This window comes from Globicephala melas, chromosome 10 (genome assembly GCF_963455315.2).
Source record: "Globicephala melas chromosome 10, mGloMel1.2, whole genome shotgun sequence".
Lineage (NCBI taxonomy): Eukaryota > Metazoa > Chordata > Mammalia > Artiodactyla > Delphinidae > Globicephala > Globicephala melas.
In genome coordinates, this window is record NC_083323.1 from 48,625,062 (window position 1) to 48,643,901 (window position 18,840).

Sequence of the window (18,840 nt, forward strand, 5' to 3'; positions counted from 1 at the left end):
GAAGCTGAGGGCATGCAGCAGCTAGTGCTGGTGGCAGTGAGGTTACCAGAGGCCCAACCACTAGCGGACAGCAGGAAGCATCCTTCCCAGACTCATCCTGTGGTTGACACTGGGCTAGGAGTTTCCACGCCTCTCATATTTTCTAAGTTTCTGCCCAGTTTCCCAGCTTGATTTTCTAGAAACCCTTGCTACTGAAAGTGTGGTCTGGGAACCTGCTGGGAATGCAGAATCTGGGCCTCACCCCAGAACCACCTAGTCAAAGTATAAAAGTGTAGTATAGGGCCTTGCACATAGTAGGGCCTTCATGAATATTTCTGGATGTATTATAGATATATAAAAATGTGTTTTGGGTTCAGCAAGATCAATCTGAAATATATTTCTTCAAAACGTGTATGTGAACAGCTCTTAACCCAATGGCTGTACTCCGGAAAAAAACGTGAAGTATTGTACATAATGAATTGCATTTTAAATGCATTTTGTTGACATTTAAGAGATTCTCGTGTAAACGCATTATGCCTTTTCAAAGTGGATAATCACCCTTTCATTTATCTGTGTTGTTGACTTGTATTCTTTACAGCAGGGCACACCACAGTAAAGATTACTGCAATGAAATAAGTTGTTACTGAGATGACCACTGAAATTCTCTCCATGGCCCTCATTATTTAGGTCCTTGTCTATCTTTCTATGGGTTCCCTAAAATGCCAGCTGCATGTGATCTTGGTGTGTATCGATACCTAGCTGAGCACCCACGATGGATACATAAAACAGTTCTCTTTACAAAGTCAGCCAAACACTACGATTCTAAAGCACTGCACTGTATTTTGCTACCTGCAGTTATTGGACATTAAGGGCAACCTGCCCTTCCACTTGTCATCATGCCAGCCTCAAGAGCCTTCAACAGCCATCTCAAGACAACGTTGGCAGAATGCCACGAATACAGTGCCTGAGAGAACACCCAGCTCTCCCATTTTCACCTAGAAGAGAACAGCTCCTGGAAAGCAAACTTACTTTTCAAAAGCTTTGTTGAAGAAAGCTGGGGGAAGTGATAGAGGGAGAATTGGAAGAGGAAGAGATGGTACAACGTTGCCATCAGAGAATCAGCCACTTAATTACTTGCTCTGTTCAGCAGAGTTTCTTAACCCTTTGAGCCTTTAGTGTCCTCCTACTTCATCTGGAGCTGGTAAGAATGTTTATCTGACAGGGTACTGTGGGCATTAAGCGTGAGAGTGGATATAAAGCACAGTCAGGCACATAATTATTGCTCTGTAAATATTCGCTATTACAATTGCTGTATTCCTACTTCAAGGTGTGAGGTCATCAACAATTTATGACGTGATCTAAAACTAGTCATATGTCATAGATTGGATGATTTTCAGTGAGACAGAATTTGATCCCCATTCTCCCACCCCAAACACCACGACTTTTAATACCTGCTCACCATAGATTTTAAGAAATACTGTGATGCAGATAAACAAAGCAGAGGCTTTGGTGTTAGATCAGGATTAGAATTACAAAACCATAAATGTTATCCCCCTTTCCCCTCCCTAGGGGTTCCCAGATTTTTATTTAGGTATCAATCCCTCCTCCCCACAACCCACATGCTGGAGGGGAAGTTAGCTCAGACAGTGGACTTAATGGGCCTATGGGAAATCCCATCCCCCTTGCCAGGGTGACTGGTTCAAGAAATCAGGCCTCTGCCAATCAGGGCATTTAATCCCCTGATACAAAGATTAATTTAGTAATGGACCAACGAACTGTGAGGAGAGACACAGCAGCCATGAGAATGCATCTCATCTCCTGTCACAGGAGCGTGGTTGAGCAAGGGCTCCAGGTGCTGCACTTTGAAATCCATCCCCTGGTTTATGGATCCTAAGGGTACTAAGACAGACTGGTTCCTGGGAGACACCGAACTCCTTTGTCAACTGATTTTGCCTAAAGGATTTCCCTGAGGCTCTGCTCAGAGGGCACCGCAATGTAGGACTCTTTCTCTCACTGCACAGGAGACCTCTGGCAAGGGCTGACAGCTCTTCCAGCCTTCCCAGTTCCTTATTTCATTTCACACTTGCACTTTCTCTTATAAAAGCTCAGCACATATAATCCTACTTTGATGTCTGCTCTTGGAGGACCCTAACACAGGGAGTTTGCTGGAGGCTTCTAGAAAACAAGCCTCTTTGCTCTTCTTAAGGTGCTGGGAATGATGCTCTTTCTTCCTCTGTATTTCATGAACATCATGTAAAGCCTAGAATTGCTCTGGTCATTTTCCCAACAAGAGTTCTCTTCTCCAGGTTAAATGTCCCTAGATTCTTCATCATCTCCTTATATTGAATGGTTTTTAGACCCTTTAACTATCCTGGGCATACCTAGAGAACAAAACTGTCTAGGGAAAACAGAAAATACAGCAAGAGTATATTCTCCCTTGCTTCTCATACTGCAGCATTATATGGCTGGAGCTTTTAGAGAAACTGTATGTATATATTCTTAGGAATTCGGTAGCCACCTTGACCTATTTGAAAGACTGACACATAGAATGCAACTATCAAATGCTTATTAATTCGCTCTTCAGCAAATGGAGCAGCAGAGAACACAGACTCCAGATCCAGACTGAGTTCCAATCCCAGCTTTGCCTCTTACAAGCTATGTGTTCTTGGGAAATTTAATTAACCTCCCTGAACCTCCATAACCTCCTCTATAAAGATAATTACAGCACCTACCTCATAGTGTTCTATTAATTACTTATAAAGTATTTAGAGTAGTCCTGTACATAGAAAGTGCAAAGTAAGTGTTAAATAATTAAATATTTTAAAGCACCTATCATTGCCACCAGAACTAGAATTCACAAAGGTCGATGACTTAAGCAACTCTCAACTGATTTGACTATTGTTCAATACCTTCTTCTTACCCCACATGACTTTACCTCCTGAACTCACATCTATAAATCATGATGGAATGTATTAGGCATATGTTCTTGTTTGGAAGGGAAATATTTGAAATTTCTTGTAGGTAAGCACCGTAAGTCCTATGAATAAATATACATTCTTTTCTCCACTTCCTCAACTTCCAAAGTGTTTCTAAAATTCCCCTGGGAGCTCCTGTTTAATCTAAATGTAACATACATTCATTTTTCTTAGTATATATTTTGGAAGTGTTTTGCACTTATAATCAGCTTTGGGTTTAAAAATGGAAAAAGAACTCTCAGACCTTATCTTTACTCTGAGTGTAAGGTACAGTAAAGCAAGCAAATGTATCCAAGACACTTGGATACCATTCAATTCCTATTTCTCTTGTGACATAAGGTGAAGAGGTGAGACGATGATTTACATACTCAGATAAGTGAAACTGCTAGCGAGACAAAGATTTTTGTGATTTGATTATCTGATGGTTTGCTTACAATGAGTAAACAAAGTGGTTGATTCCCTACCATTCATTCCTATTCTTTTGTTTAAGCAGTTTATAGTCCCAGAGAGTATAACAGATAAATGATGCAGACTAGAGAACTAAATGCATACTTCTACACTAGGTAAGCGCTGGGCTTTCTCTTGCTATGTTTTCCTCTCAAATGTCTGCAAAATGAGTAGTGTAAGCAATAGTTCTAGATTAGGAGAATTTTGCAGGAAATTATCTTTACCTGGTCTACAAAATCACACACTACAATAGTAATTGCAAATAGTGACTGATTCAGGTACCTTACCTTAATCATCTCTGGAAATATTTCTTTATGCCATTTATTCTTAATATCTGAACCCACCTTCGGTAATGTAGTATGCAAATTTTTTTTGATAAAAACGAAACCTACATCATAGCATAAACTATATGTTTTTGCTACCTTTAATTTAAGCCAAAATATCTAAAATACACAGAAACATAGTTACAAAGTAGTTTCCAGACTAATGTCCCATCATTCTTCCTCAGGAAGCTTGTAATTTTTTTTTGTAACCATCTTTACAATCTACTGAAAAGAAGAAAAGAAAAAACCCAGTTCCATTCCATATACACAGCAAAAGCCAAGCTGTTCAGAATTCCTTCTGGTTGACTGAACACCTCCAACACACACACACACTCCCTGATCTTCTTCAGAAGCAAGTTTCAAAGCTTTCAGGCTGAGCTGTCCCTTTTCCTCAAAGTTCTAGCCTCTTGAACTTTTCTAAGGATTGAGTCTCTCCTTCCCCCATGCTTGGTACGCCACCAAGGAAAGTCTTGATATCTCTGGGATAACTTGGCCTTACAATGAAAACTGTAGACAAACTGATAAATAACAGCGCAAGGAGACTTTAATTAATTCACTTTCTCCCATCAGGCACTGACACATGCAGACTGTACTACAGCTAAACTCTAAATAACCATAAAGTATCAGAGGAGAGGTGTAGCCTCCACGTTCCCAAGATGGCATGGTGCCGGAGGAAGCATCTGGCTGGGTTTTAGGAACCCCGTGTTCCATCCTCCCTCTGCCACTAACACACTGGTAACTTGAGGTGGATCCCTGATGATGATGTGCACGGCACATGTTCTTTGCACACCACCTTCAAATCCATCAGTACATTCAGTCAGAAGATTGCTTCCGTTTGCCCATGTCCACACCAACCCTCCCTCACCACACACACCACCATTGCCCCGTTTTACTCTATCTTGCCATCACTCTGAGCAGAAGATAATTGCTTTACACTGTTGTGTTAGTTTTCTGCTGTATAACAAAGTGAATCAGCTCTGCGTATATGTATATCCCCTCCTTTTTGGACCTCCCTCTCCCTCCATGCCACCCATCTAGGTCATCACAGAGCACGGAGCTGAGCTCCCTGTGCTATACAGCAGCTAATAGTACTTTTAAGCACTCTTGGTTCTGGGACTATTCAGAGCACCTGCCTACTCTAAAGCCCCACCATTAATAGGTGTTTACCTAAGCAGATAAGATTTATTTTTAGCCAAAGCTGACTATAGTTGGAATGGTAAAACAGTGCAAAAAAAAATTCACTTTAATGAAAATAACCACAACTTATATAGCCTTTACTATATGCTATCCATAGGAGTATTTAAAGTTACATCCTTTGAAACAATATTCTAGTGAGGTAGGCAACACCATCCAAGTTTCACAGGTGAGACCTGGAGCTTACATTACTTACATTACTGTAAGTCACACATCTTCTTAGACGTGGAGCTGGAATTCCAACCTGGCTCTCCTGACTTCTACACCAGCAAGAGCACCAAATGCCTCCTCTGTTTTATTTTCCACACTGTGATTTGATCCTTCCTTTCACCTTCTGTGCCCACAAAATTGTTACCTCTTCCTTAAATATCCACTCATCTCCAGGTGAGAAATTGTCTTTAAAACTTAAGACGATTTAAAGCGAATGCCTCCATTTTGAAATGGGTGTGAAGTAAACCCTCTTCCCACCTCCTCTGCAGGGCACAGCTGGGTCTGGTCCATACTGGGTGTGTCTGGACAAAAGGGAGGCAGGGCGGAGACTGTGGACAGCTGTACCTTTGTGAGATCTCTAGAAAGGTCAAAGTCTGCCTTCTAGGATCGTGGGCAGAAGGAAGGAACGTCCATATGCTGATTACACAGTGTCCTCATTCGTTCAACCCACATGGAGTCACCAGTCCTGCCCGTTTTCCACAGGTTCCAGCTGATCCATCCCTACCGGGATGGTGGATGTCTTGTGAAAATAGCATATGCTTTGGTTGCAAACAACCCTGGGTTCGGCACCACGTCTGTAAAGAGGTGACTTCTACACTCACCTCCCCTAGTCATTTGGAGGTTACATCAAATCACATGGAAAGCACATTGCACATGGTAGATGTGTGATAAACACCCATGGCTTTGGCCTCCCCTCTACTGACAATTCTGCTTCCATCTTCCTGATGTCAAGGGACAGTGGGACCCTCTGTGCCTTCCCCTGAGGGTGGAATCCAGCCTCCCTCAAGCTTCTGAGGCTTCTGAATCAGCCTCTGCTCAGGGCTCCCCACCTTTCCTAAGTCCCTTTCATCTCTCCATGTCATCTCTTTATTCAGTTTGCAACAAACCTCTAACCTCAGAAAGCTTTGCATTGTTGCAAACCAGCAGAGAGCCCTAAATCTTATAGCATTTAGTCTGAATGGCTTGCTGATTCATCACACCATATTGTTTTCTGCTTATCTTTCTCTAAGACACCCTGTACCCCCAACCTGGTGGCACTTACTACATCCTCAGGGCTGTGTTAAGTTGGGCCACTTCGAATGGCCACTCATAGGTGCTTGTTCTTCCAAAGTTACACAATGCGACCTGCTGATTCTGTATCTAATAAAAACACATTAACTGGACTGGAAAATTATCCTGACTCTGATTTCCCATGACCTCAGACTGCTACGCATGGCTTCTGAGAAAGCAGAATTTGGGAACTGCCCCCTTTTTTTTGCAGCAGAATTCAGGTGGAACTCAGGGAAAAAGCTAATGCTCACCCACCAACTCTGTGGTCATCAGGCTCCAAGATATCCCCCAATGATTCCCACGTCCTGATATTCACACCCTTCTATAGTGCCCACCCACGCTATATCAGGGTTGGTCTGTGCTACGGTCTGAATGTTTGTGTCCCTACAAAACTCATACGCTGAAGTCTTAATGCCAATGTGGCAGCATTAGGAGGTGAGGCCTTTGGGAGGTGCTTAGGTTAGGAGGATGGAGACCTCATGAATGGGATTAGCGTTCTTATAAAAGAGACCCTGCAGAGACTCCTTCTCTCTTCCACCATGTGACTGTAAGAAGGTGCTGGCTATGAATCCAGAAGACAGCCTTCACCAAAACCATGTGGTGACCATGCTCACACCTTGATCTTGGACTTCCAGCCTCCAGAAGTGTGAGAAATAAATTTCTGTTGTTTACCAGCCACTCCACCTGTGGTATTTTGTTATAGCAGCCAGAATGAGGAGAGGCAGTTTGTGTAACCAATAGAATACAGGAGGAGGGACAGGATATTGCTCTAGAGGCTGGATTATAAATGTCATTGTGGCCTCTGTCTTGCTTTCTCTGAATCACTCGCTTGAGTGGAAGCCAGCGGCCATGTCTTAAGGACATCAAGCAGCCCAGTGGAGAGGCTCACATGGAGAACAACTGAGGCCTCCAGCCAACTGCCCTGAGAGGGAGCCTTCTTGGAAGAAAATCCTCCAGCCCCAGCCAACATCTTGCCTGCAGCTTCAAGGGAGAACCTGAGCCAGAACAACTTTGTTAAGTTGCTCCCAGTGTCCTAATTTTCAGAAACTGTGGAAAAATAAATGTCTGTCTTAGACTGACATGTTTCAGAGCAAAATTTTATGCAGCAAGATATAATACAAACTCTCTTTCCTGTTTGCTACTACCTCTCTCCGCCTGCAGAAGTGTCCACCACCCCATCTGAGGTAAACCACCTTGACTTATAATTGAAAACAAATAATATGTACTTTAAAATTATTTGACTGTCATTTTATTACCAGATGACATAACCCAAAAAAGTCAACCTAACAGATATTCCTTAAGAATATCTGGTTTGACTATATTATAATTGGGAACAAAACATAAAATACATTTGCAGTTTTTTCCCCAGAGAGTCAGGGTTTTAATGGGATACTTTAAAAGAACTTGAAGAAAGCTGTAACAACTAGTGTTTTGAAAGTCAAACACCCTTAGTCATTATAAGACACAATAAAGAAAATAAAGTCATAAATCACCCCCTAAGGATGCTTTTGTCATCCAAAGAGAACGTCTCTCAGAACAGACTGATACCACGCACACAAGGTACACACCTTCCACCACCTTCTATTCAGTACCTTAATGTGTGAGGCATCAGGGCAGAAATTTACAACATATTTCCTCTGGAAATTCAGAATCTATACACTCTAGAGAGAAACAATCATTGGGTCACAATTTTGTATTCTGCTTTATCTAGAAAACACACACGCGCACAAACGATATATCAAATATAGACTATTTACATAAAAACTGTTAGCTTATAACTACTTGCTCCATGGAGATACTCAAAGCAGATGATTAGGAATGAAGTAAAGTCCAAGGAATTTTAAAGTCGGGCATTTATTTATAAGTTAGAAAAACATGACAGGTCGCACACTATCTGTAGGGCTTAGTACAAATAAAAATGCAAGCCCCTTGTCTGAAAATCATTAAAAACTTCAGGATAATCGCAAAGTGTTAAATTAAGCACGGGGCGTTTCTAAGCACCAGGCCCTTGCAGCGACCTTGAAGACAGGATACATTTTGTAGCCTGTTGAAGAGCTTTCTCAGGAGTTACGTACTAGAAGAAACGAGAGTTAGGACCCGAAGGCATCAATGGACGGCTTACTGAGTGACACAGAGAAGCGTTTATTGGTGTAACAGTAACTAATATTTCTGTCATCTTCGTAGTTCCCAAAGCAATTCCCCCAGATGCAGTATCTCACCGAATTGCAGCAAGAATTCTGTGAGATATTAACGTTATACCTCTTGTATAGAAGGCAAATTGGGGTCGTCCAAAGTGATCAAGTGACTCCTTCAAGGCCACTCAGACCACACAGGACCTAGATGCGTGTCGCCTGACTACAAATCCAATTTTCTTTCCACGAGATCAACACAGTCTTGTGGGTTACAATGAGGCGGAGAACTTCATGTGTGCAACCCAGCCATTCACTAGTGACAGCTGGGTGATAGGTGGCACTGACAGACTGCATGGATCAGGTGTTTCCACACCTGTGGGTCTGACCCAACTTGATAGCCAACACCAGACCAAATTCCCTATTCCTGACCCCTCCTCCCCACCCTCTAACGATAGCATCAGACCTCAGCCCTCCATCAGTTTCTGGACTGGACAAGTAAAGTGCCGGTCAGCCGAGCAAGCTCCCGCTCAGGTTCGCCTTTTATAAGATCTAGGAATCTGAGGCAAATGTCCTATGTTTGACTGTTGCACAGTCTTTTTTAATGTAATGCATGAATATTTACTTTTAATAGCAGCTTAAAGGACTCTCAAATTATAGATATCATTCTAACTGATCTCTCGTGTCTTCCAAAAAGGTAGATGAGAGCCAGAACGAAACCTGCCAGCATAAATCTACACTTGAAGAAAACAAAGTTAATAGTCACTCTTCAGCTCATTTCATTTTCTCCATTCTTGCGCTAAAACCATGACAATTTATGTGGTTTGGGGACAAATTTTAATTATGAGAGATCTAGAAGCAAATTATTAAAACAAAACCCACAATGTTCTTTATTAGTACTACTCTTAAATGACATTACTTATGAAATATTAGCTTTTAATTGGTGATTATATAAATGTGATTAAAATACTTCCACAACCCTAATTTATAATGTTTCCTTCTTGTTTCATGTTTCCCGCTGCAGGAAGTCCAATGTTGAATGTAAGGCATTTCCCTCAGATTCCAGCTTTATTTCTGACTTGCTGGAAGGCACTGGCTCAAGCTCTTAACCTCTCTATATTTCAGTTTTCTTGGCTATAAAATTGCGAGCGCACAGTGCTTGCCTGGTTTGCAGGGACGCTTGGGAAATTCTGGCTCTAGGAGTGCAAGACACTTCAAAAGTACAAAGTATCATTATGTTTACTCTCACAACTTGCTTGAGTGTATTATAGCAAAGGTTTCACGGTGCTATCATACAGGAAATACATATTTCAAAATACTGGTAAAATGGAAATTGTACAGGTTTGGGAATGGGTGTTCTGAGATCCGGCAAGAGTCAGAACGTCTTGAAAAACATTGTGAACCTTCAAGTGCCAAGATAAAAATCAAACCCAGAGACTATTCATATCTTACAATAAAAGAGAGAAGATTTTCAAGAATGGTATAGGCTTAGTCTCAACTGCGAAGCCAATATTAATATACATGAAGATATTACGACACATATTATGTAATAAATCCTATGTAATAAGACATAATATATATTATCATCCACCTTTGTTTTATTGCTATTATCCCATTTCTTGTTCCTTACTGCAATTAGGTGAGGAGTATGAAATATCAGAAGTGACCAGATAAGGAAGTTTCATGAAAGAATGGAAAAGCATAGCAACAAATGAAGAGGATGTAAAAGGGCAGGGATGAGAATTTAAAGGATGGAGAAAGAAAAACAGGGACCTTCTCGAGAGGCTTCCCGAGGTATTTTGTCCACTCCTGTTTGGGGTCCTTCCCTGTTCTGAGTGGTTCTTCCTGGTTCCCCCTACCCCCCTGGGGGCCAAAATCCCAAGAGGGATATTCCCTAGCATTAGACAGAGGAAAGGTCAAGGTCCAAGCCCTTGAATAAGATGCTTTTCTAATGAATGATTTAACACTCCTCCCCTGACCCCAGCAATCATGCCATGCTATGTGTTTGACTGGCTTTTTCTAAGCTCTCTGTTTTAAGACTTTATTTCTGCAGGGGGGCAGTGGGAGCAGTTTTAGGTTCACAGCAAAACTGAGAGGAAGGTACAGAGATTTCCCATATCTCCCCCGTGCCCACACACGCATAGTCTTCCTATCATCCCCCAACACAGTAATGAGCTCTTTTTTTTTTTTTTTTTAGCATTTTTCCCTGGCTTGTCCCCAAGTAGCCACTTCCTCTCAGCTCACCCTGTGTTTTTTCCCTCCCTATTTCCCTTCATTTGTTTTTCTTGTAGCTCTCCTACACTTTATTTTATTTGTCTTCTGAGCCATCATATCCTCTATTAGCTGAGGTTATCTCTGGGGCTGGCTCGCATCTAGACAACATTCATTTTCTTCTGATCCTACTTTAGAAGGGAATTTCAATTAATTATTCATGCATTTTTTTTCTCCCAAAGGGGTGATCGCTCAGATTTGCTAAGGTCCCCGCCTGTCCTACACTGGTACAGAGTTTCATCATCTGGAGGCCAGCTGTCAGGTAGCACGCAAGCCCACACTTCCCTTTATTGAAGGACATCCCACTCCCAGCGCTGACTCTCCAGCCTGCCTCCGACCTCATCCATACCTTGGCTCTATTTTTCAAAACTCCTTCCTTGATCACTAGGTATTGTCAGTTGCAAATTCAAGCACGTGAGAGAAAAAAGTACCCTGAACTCTATTCCATCCCGGGACGCTAAATATTATCAAGATAAGCTCAGCCTTAATCCTATGGTAGTATTAACTGAAGGCGTTTAATTTCATTTTCTGCAGATGACTTCTTCTATAAAGCTGTGTTCATTCCCAAGCTGCTGGGGCAGACCCAGGAGCAGCCATAGAAGAAAGTGTGTGCAGGTAAAGAGACATATACCTCAGACATCCTTTCTCTAGGGACTGTCTCTCAGCAGCTTTTGATAGTAAGTGGCCTTATGAGAATTTCTTCTGCTTCCCCCCCACCTTTAAAACAAAACAAACAGACAAACAAAACTACTATCTTGATTTTCCAGCATACAGCATACATGCACCATTTCAAACAGGTTAAGGAAATTTCCATGGCACCTGTCCTTAAGAGGCTGCCTTTTGTTCCAAGAGTTTAAAGCATCTAAGAGATAGGATCCTGTACTTAAGGTGAAGGAGAAATGCCAGGATCAGGGAAATTGGAAACTAGAGAGGGGAAATTACTTGTTTCACAAGAGGACTGATGGTGAAGTTAGGATTAGATGTTTAGCTGTTGGTTCTTTCTCCCTAATGCCCTGTCCATGTGCTCAAGGCTCAGGGCCACTAATGATAAATTACAGTGGCTTCTACAGAAAACAGTGGACTTCTTGAACCAGAGCTTCCTAATATTCCCTCTTATAATAGCACACTGTGTGGTTTTTTTCTTTCACAGCTTTATCACAATTACAATAAAAAATGTATCTGTTATTGCAAGTGATATCGAGAAACTTGCAGCAGACCAGTACTTCTGTCCAGCAAAACAAGGAAGGTTCAAAAATGAAGAAATCATCTGTCTAAAGGCAGTGGAGAGCAGCTGAGGGGCTGGGATGGGAGTGAGTAGAGTCAGAGAGATGTTCACCCATCTGGGGTCCTGGCAGGAGCTGAGAATCTGGGGACAGAGAAACCAGAAAATTTGTAGTTGAGACATGGTGGGGGGGGCCTCCAACACACAGCAGGATTCCCCTTCAGGACATTTCCTGAACTGGGGGTATATGAGGACTGGAGGCTAAAAAGCAGAAGCAGAAAGCCTCTGAAAATCATCTCAGTTTTCAACAGCCTCGCAAGAGGAAAATTGGAGTTTGGGACCTGCCAAGAGGAGGGGCCAGGTGAAGACACCAGGCTCTCAGGCCAAGGTTGGACCATTATCCGGCCTCACACCAAACCAAAAATTAAATTGAGATGGAGCAAGACCTCAATGCAAAAATGAAAACAATAAAACTTCTGAAAGAAAACAGGAAAAGATCTTCATGACCGTGGGGTAAAATTTCCTTTTTTTTTTTCCCAATTAAAAAATATGATGCTCTATTTTGCTTCTCAAAACACTGCAGCATTCTGAAAGAAATCAAACCTTTGTATCAGGAGTAAGGATGGAGGTTACCCGTGGGGGTAAAGGGGCAGCTGTAACTGGGAGGGGGCGTGGCTTCTGCTCCTGGGGGCTTGTGTTCACTCTGTGAAAACTCATGAAGCTCCACACCGGCTAGACATGCTTCGCTTCAATAAACACATTTACATGAAACGGAAGTCTCAGCTTTCTAAACATACAAAGTGAAAAGAAAAGGAAAAACACAGAATGCTGCAAATTGTGTGATTAAAGTCAGAAGCACTTTCCTTGAAGCACTGGCTATGCACTGACAATGAAGACATTTTCAGTTTGTTTCCAAACCACCACATTTAACTAAAAGTAATCAGAACACTTCTCAGGCCAACTGATGTCCCTTTTCCATGGATAAGAATGTCAGCAGAATGTTATGCCACTACAGTATACAGGAAAACAGGACAACCTAAAGCAGGGCCAACAGATTGGGCCTCATCCCTGAACTCGCTATGAAATGTGCCGCCTGAATTCCCTGGTAGTCCAGTGGTTAGGACTCCGGGCTTCCACTGCAGGCGGCCCAGTTCGATCCCTGGTCGGGAACTAAGATCCTGCAAGCCACCTAGAGTGGCCAAAAAAAAAAAAAAAAAAGGTGCCACCTCCCACAGCATTACACTACCAAGCTCGGGCCACAGAGGTTGCCCGGTTTATTTTGTTCTTTTTACAAACTATAGGTATGTACCGTTGATAACTCAGGATTTCTAATGGATAACACTACGTTACAAAGAAATTACAAATAATTTTAATTGCCCTCTCGTATCAATCTCTGAGTTGATGGAGTAAAGACAACAAGAGTGTCTTTTTATTTCAAAATTATTTAGAAATATGAACTTTGATAGCATTTCTAGGTGCTTCTGACACCTATAAACACTTCTTGGAAACCACTTGCAATTTCTAGAGCGCTTCAAAAACCACAAGGTGATCATGTTCCAGTTGTGCAATTAAACTCAGAGCAACTGATACCTTCTCAAATGGAAGGTGGGTTAGTTAATGCATTTGTCCTACATGTAGTCACATGATTAACACAGTCAGCTGTCTTAATTATTCTCCTGATCCTCTTTATCACCATCTCATACTCCTCATCTTCCTCCTCCATCTTCTTTTTCCAGAAAATGTTAAAGGGACCCTTTATCCTATCACTTTTCTTTTGATCATAGTTGGCGACATCCTTGTCATTCATCTTGTTCAACTCTGTTGCCTTTTTATAAAGTGATTTTTCACTATCACTCAAATTATTCCACGTTTTATTTTTCTATCACTGTGTGACAACTTACTACGATCTTAGCTTAAATCAGTATCCATTTATTAGCTCATAGTCCTGTAGCTCAGAAGTCCAGCATGGTGTGACTGGGTTCTCTGCTCAGCGAATCACAAGGCTGAAATCAAGTTATCAGCCAAGCTGAGTCCTCATCTGCAAACTCTAAGTGGACATCACTTCTGGGCTCATTCAGGTTGTTGGCAGAATTCAGTTCCTTGTGGTTGCAGGACTGAGGACCCTGTTTTCTTGATGGTTGTTGGCCAGGGTTCTCTCTCAGTTCTTTAAGGTGGCCTGAATTCCTTTCACATGGCTTCCTGCATCTTCAAGTCATATCCCCTTCATTCTTCATATCTCTCTGACTTACTCTTCCATCAACTGGAGAAGGGTCTCTGCTTAGAAAGGTTTTGTTGATTAAATCACACCCACCCAGATAACCTATTTTAAGGCCAACTCTGCCACAGAACACAATCACCTGAGTGAGTGATGTCTCATCCCTTTTATAGGTTCCAGGAATTAGGGTGAAATATCTTTCACCTGGGGGCATTTTATTAATTTTGCATACCATACCATGTCACCAGCTTTTTGGCCACATCTGCAGTGGAAATGTCTGGGTTTGTGGATTTGCTCTTGGGCAGAGGTCTAAGTAGAAGAGGAAGAAGCCAGATGGGTTATGAGGGTATTGGGATATTGTGATCTTTTCTTCTCGCCTCCCTTAACTCGTCTCCAATCCCTCATTTCTTGATCAAAGTGCACTTTCCCGTTTCACCAAATATGTATTTCTCTTTCCCACACATTGTATCGCACCTCAGAGCACTTGGAAAATGCAAAGCTCACCAGATCTCTGGATTTTTCTCCACAAAGATGGCATGAGCAGACATCTCACCTTTTGGTTTCTCGGGGTCTCCTCTGCTATCCTGACTGTGTTGCTTGCTAGTCCAGGCAACACAGTGCATAACAGTTTCCCAGCCTTGCACTAACTGCTGCCACAAGAACTGCCTCAGGCAAAGATTTCTTAAGACACAGAAAGCAATAAACATAAGGGGAAAAATATTGATCAATTGGACTACATTAAAATTAGGAACTTCGGTTCTTCAAAACCATCAAGAGAGTAAAAGGATACTCCACAAATTGGAGGAAGAGAGTTTCAATACTTATGCCTGACAAAGGACTCTTCTCTGTAATACATAAAGCAGTCCTTCATATCAATAAGAAAAAGGAAGAGAACTCAATAGGAAAATGGACAAATGTCAGAAAAGATAATTCACAAGATATCCAAACAGAAAATAAACATATGAAAAGGCATTCGATTTCATTAGTCATTGGGGAAATGCAGATTAAGATCATAATGCAGATCTCACAACATACCCTCCAAAACGACTAAAATGAAAAAGACAGACAATTTAGAGAGACCAGAACTTTCATACCCTGCTGACGAGAGGGCAAACTGTGACTACTTTGGAAAACTGTTAATAGTATCAATTAAAACTGAATATACCCATAGCTTATACTCAACAATTCCACTCCCAACAGAAATGCATGCGTGTATTCACCAAATGGCAGCACAAGAATGTCAACTGCAGTATTATTGTAGTATTCCCAAACAGGAAAGACCCCAAATGTCACCAACAGTAGAGTGGATACAAAAACCATGGCATATTCATTCATTCAGTAGAATAATATGCAGGAATGAGAATAAGTAAACTGTAACTCACACACAAAAAAGGATGAAACTCACAAACCTAATATTGAGTAGAAAAAGCCAGTCGCAAAAGAGTACATGTTATGCTTACCTTTTTATAAAGTTTAAAAACAGGCAAGGGCTTCCCTGGTGGCGCAGTGGTTGAGAGTCCGCCTGCCGATGCAGGGGACGCTGGTTCGTGCCCCGGTCCGGGAAGATCCCACATGCCGCGGAGCGGCTGGGCCCGTGAGCCATGGCCGCTGAGCCTGCGCGTCCGGAGCCTGTGCTCCGCGACGGGAGAGGCCACAACAGTGAGAGGCCTGTGTACCGCAAAAAAAAAAAAACAGGCAAAAGCAATCTGTGGTTTTAGAAGTCAGAATATTAACCCTGGGGTGGGGGGATTGTGAGTGGAAGGGGGCACATGGAGGTATCTGGAGGTGCTAAGAAGATTCTTGATCTGGGCATGAATTATAAATGTATGTGTTCATTTTGTGGAAAATGAGCTGTACACTTATCATTTGTGCACCTTCTGTATGCATTTTCTACTTCAACAAAAAGTTTACGTTATGCAAAGCAATTTATGTATCTATTATCTTTCCTACCCATGAGTGTGGAACCACATCTGTTTTGTTCCCTACAATATCAGCAGCCCCTAGGCAGTGCCTAACACTGTTTCTTATTTCTTATTCTTATTTTAACCCCCCCAATCAGTGGAGTAACATTTACCTGTGTTTTACCAAATACCTTTAGATATTGTAAGGCAGGTGTTTCAGATCAACCAGCTTGCAGAGGAGAGAATGGAAAGCAAAATGCAGTAAGGAGCTGGAATTTAAGCTCCCTGAGGGCAAGAGCTTTTCTATTGCTTGTTCACTTGTTCTGATGACTTTATGTGTATAAATCATTTAATCCTTAGAACAACCGGCCGAGGTGCCTCACAAATGAGGTAACTGAGGAGAAAACTGAGCCTTCCAGAGGCTCAGTAACACAGTAGGGAATGAAACTGCCAAGACTCACACCCTGAATATGAGCTTGATCACAGCACTGTGTTGTTACCTCTGGTCACAGTAGTCACTTGAAAAGCGTCTGTGGAAGGCATCCATAAAGGACCTCTCCAACATCCCTATTTTTCTCCTCCCACTTCTCCACACAGCCGTCATTACTTACTAATAGTCGGGTCTCAGGGTGGGCTTGGGGGCTGAGCAGCTGGGGGAGGGAGGGCAGGAGACCTTTTAGCCCAGCCTCCCAGTTTAGAAAGTCTCAAATACAGACTTTTGACATCATTCCCAAATAAGCATACACATGGCAGTAACATTCATTCTTTTGACTGGAAGGAATCGTCCATCACACCACCTTAAACTTGGACCCCACTCTCTACAGCCCACCCTACAGAAATGTTACTTATAAACAGTGTAATCTTTGGAAAAGCAAGATCACTATACCATGCTTATTTAAGTGCACGTGTTAAAACTACTAATTTTTTAAACATAAACATTTTTAAACATAAACATTTAAAAATGAACCGCAATGTTTGTAATTCTGTTTTGGCCTTTCACGTTTTAACCTCCCAGGAATATTAAAAAAGAAAAACTGGAAGTGGCTGAGGCACTGTGATTTGCGGGGAGACCTGGCTAATGCACAGGTGAGTTCTGTGTGCACAGTGGCATTGTATCTCCTGCCAACCCCAGGCGTAACCGCTGCTACACAGGAGAGACAAATGGGGAGCCCTCGGGCTAATGTGAATCACTAAAACCCACTGAAAACTGAAAGCCTCATTTAGTTTCAACTTTTTACCCTGCAAGTCTTGTTCCTAGGGTGGCTTTTAAATAGCAACAAAAATGCTAGATTTTCCTTTCACTTCCTTCCCTCCTCATCTCCAGCCCCTGGTGGAGGTTCTCCTGAGGTTTTGCTGACAAAGGCAAACAATAATAACACCTTCCACTGACAAAGGTTTCTCAACAGCTCGCAGAACCTTTCCCTTCAGTTCCCTCCTAGCCTCTCAAGAGCCCCGTCAACAGCAATTACTAGCTTGTTGACGGTCGTGGTGACTGTCACCCCGCCCCCCAAAGTAAAAGTGACTTGTCCCAGGTCACAGAACAACTACATGGCCAAGCGTGGATATTACCCCGCAGATGGGGAGAAAAAAAACATAATACAGACCATGGACCGAGAACTTTAGTACTGCCTTAAAACTACCCTTTGCTTATCGATGCCTTCACCTTCAATTACAAGGAAAATACAAAAAAATTTTTTAATTTCAGTTTGGCAGTTTTACCATTTTCAACTACTGGAAAAATTAATCCACTTCAACTTCTTTTAAGATGCACTCTAAGCCTGTAGAACTGTCTGTGTGAATTAGGCAAAGGAATTAATTTTCACATGTTGCAGAGATCAAAAGGCGGAAGACATATTCGGCAGAGGATGAAGCCATGCTATTTCAAAGGGGGAAAAAATGAATATAGCATAAAAGGGAAAATATTTCAAATTTGTAAGGAAAAATATTTTTCACTAGAAAAATTTCCTCATGCTCTCATTTTTGTTTGGCTTAGCCTCCCCGTGGCATTCCAAGCAATCTGTCTCTTAGCACCACAGCTGTGAAATATATACACTTAAGGAGATTCAGTCGGTTCTAACCCCTCCCCCGATTTTATTAGCCTCCTGGCTTTCACTGGGTTTCATTGTAGGCAGTGTCTTGCCACTGGCTCGCAAACTGTGCTGTCTAAACTGTTTCATAATTCTATTGTACAGAATAACATTTTCATCTAATAAAAGTCAACACAACTTGGGGAAATGGTAACAATCAGATTTACAGTCACAAAACCACATCGCCATCTTCAAACAACAATTTATTTTGTAGACTATTATTCAGGCCATCCTAGAAAAATGGGCTAGTCTAAGAGTAAACTTAACTACAGATTGTATATCAAAAATTTGCATCTGCTAGATTAGGAGTCCACAAACTTTTTTTTCTTTTTTTGTAAAGAGCTAGAAAACAAATACCTTAAGCTTGGCAAGCTATACAATCTCTCTCTCTACTACCCAACTCTGCCATTGCAAGGAAAGCAGCCATAGACAGTAGACAATAGGTAAATGAACGGAAGTGGCTGTGTTTTAACAAAGTATTATTTACAAAAACATACGGCAGGCTTCCGGGAAGATGGAGTAAGAGTAAGACGCAGAGATCACCTTCCTCCCGACAGATACACCAGAAATACATCTACACGTGGAACAACTCCTACAGAACACCTACTGAACGCTGGCAGAAGACCTCAGACCTCCCAAAACGCAAGAAACCCCCCACGTACCTGGGTAGGGTAAAACAACAAAAAAAGGAAACACAAGGACAAAAGAACAGGGACAGGACCTGCACCAGTGGGAGGGAGCTGTGAAGGACGTTTTCACACACTAGGAAGCCCCTTCGCGGGCGGAGACGGCGGGTGGTGGAGGGGGAAAGCTTCGGAGCCGAGGAGGAGAGCGCAG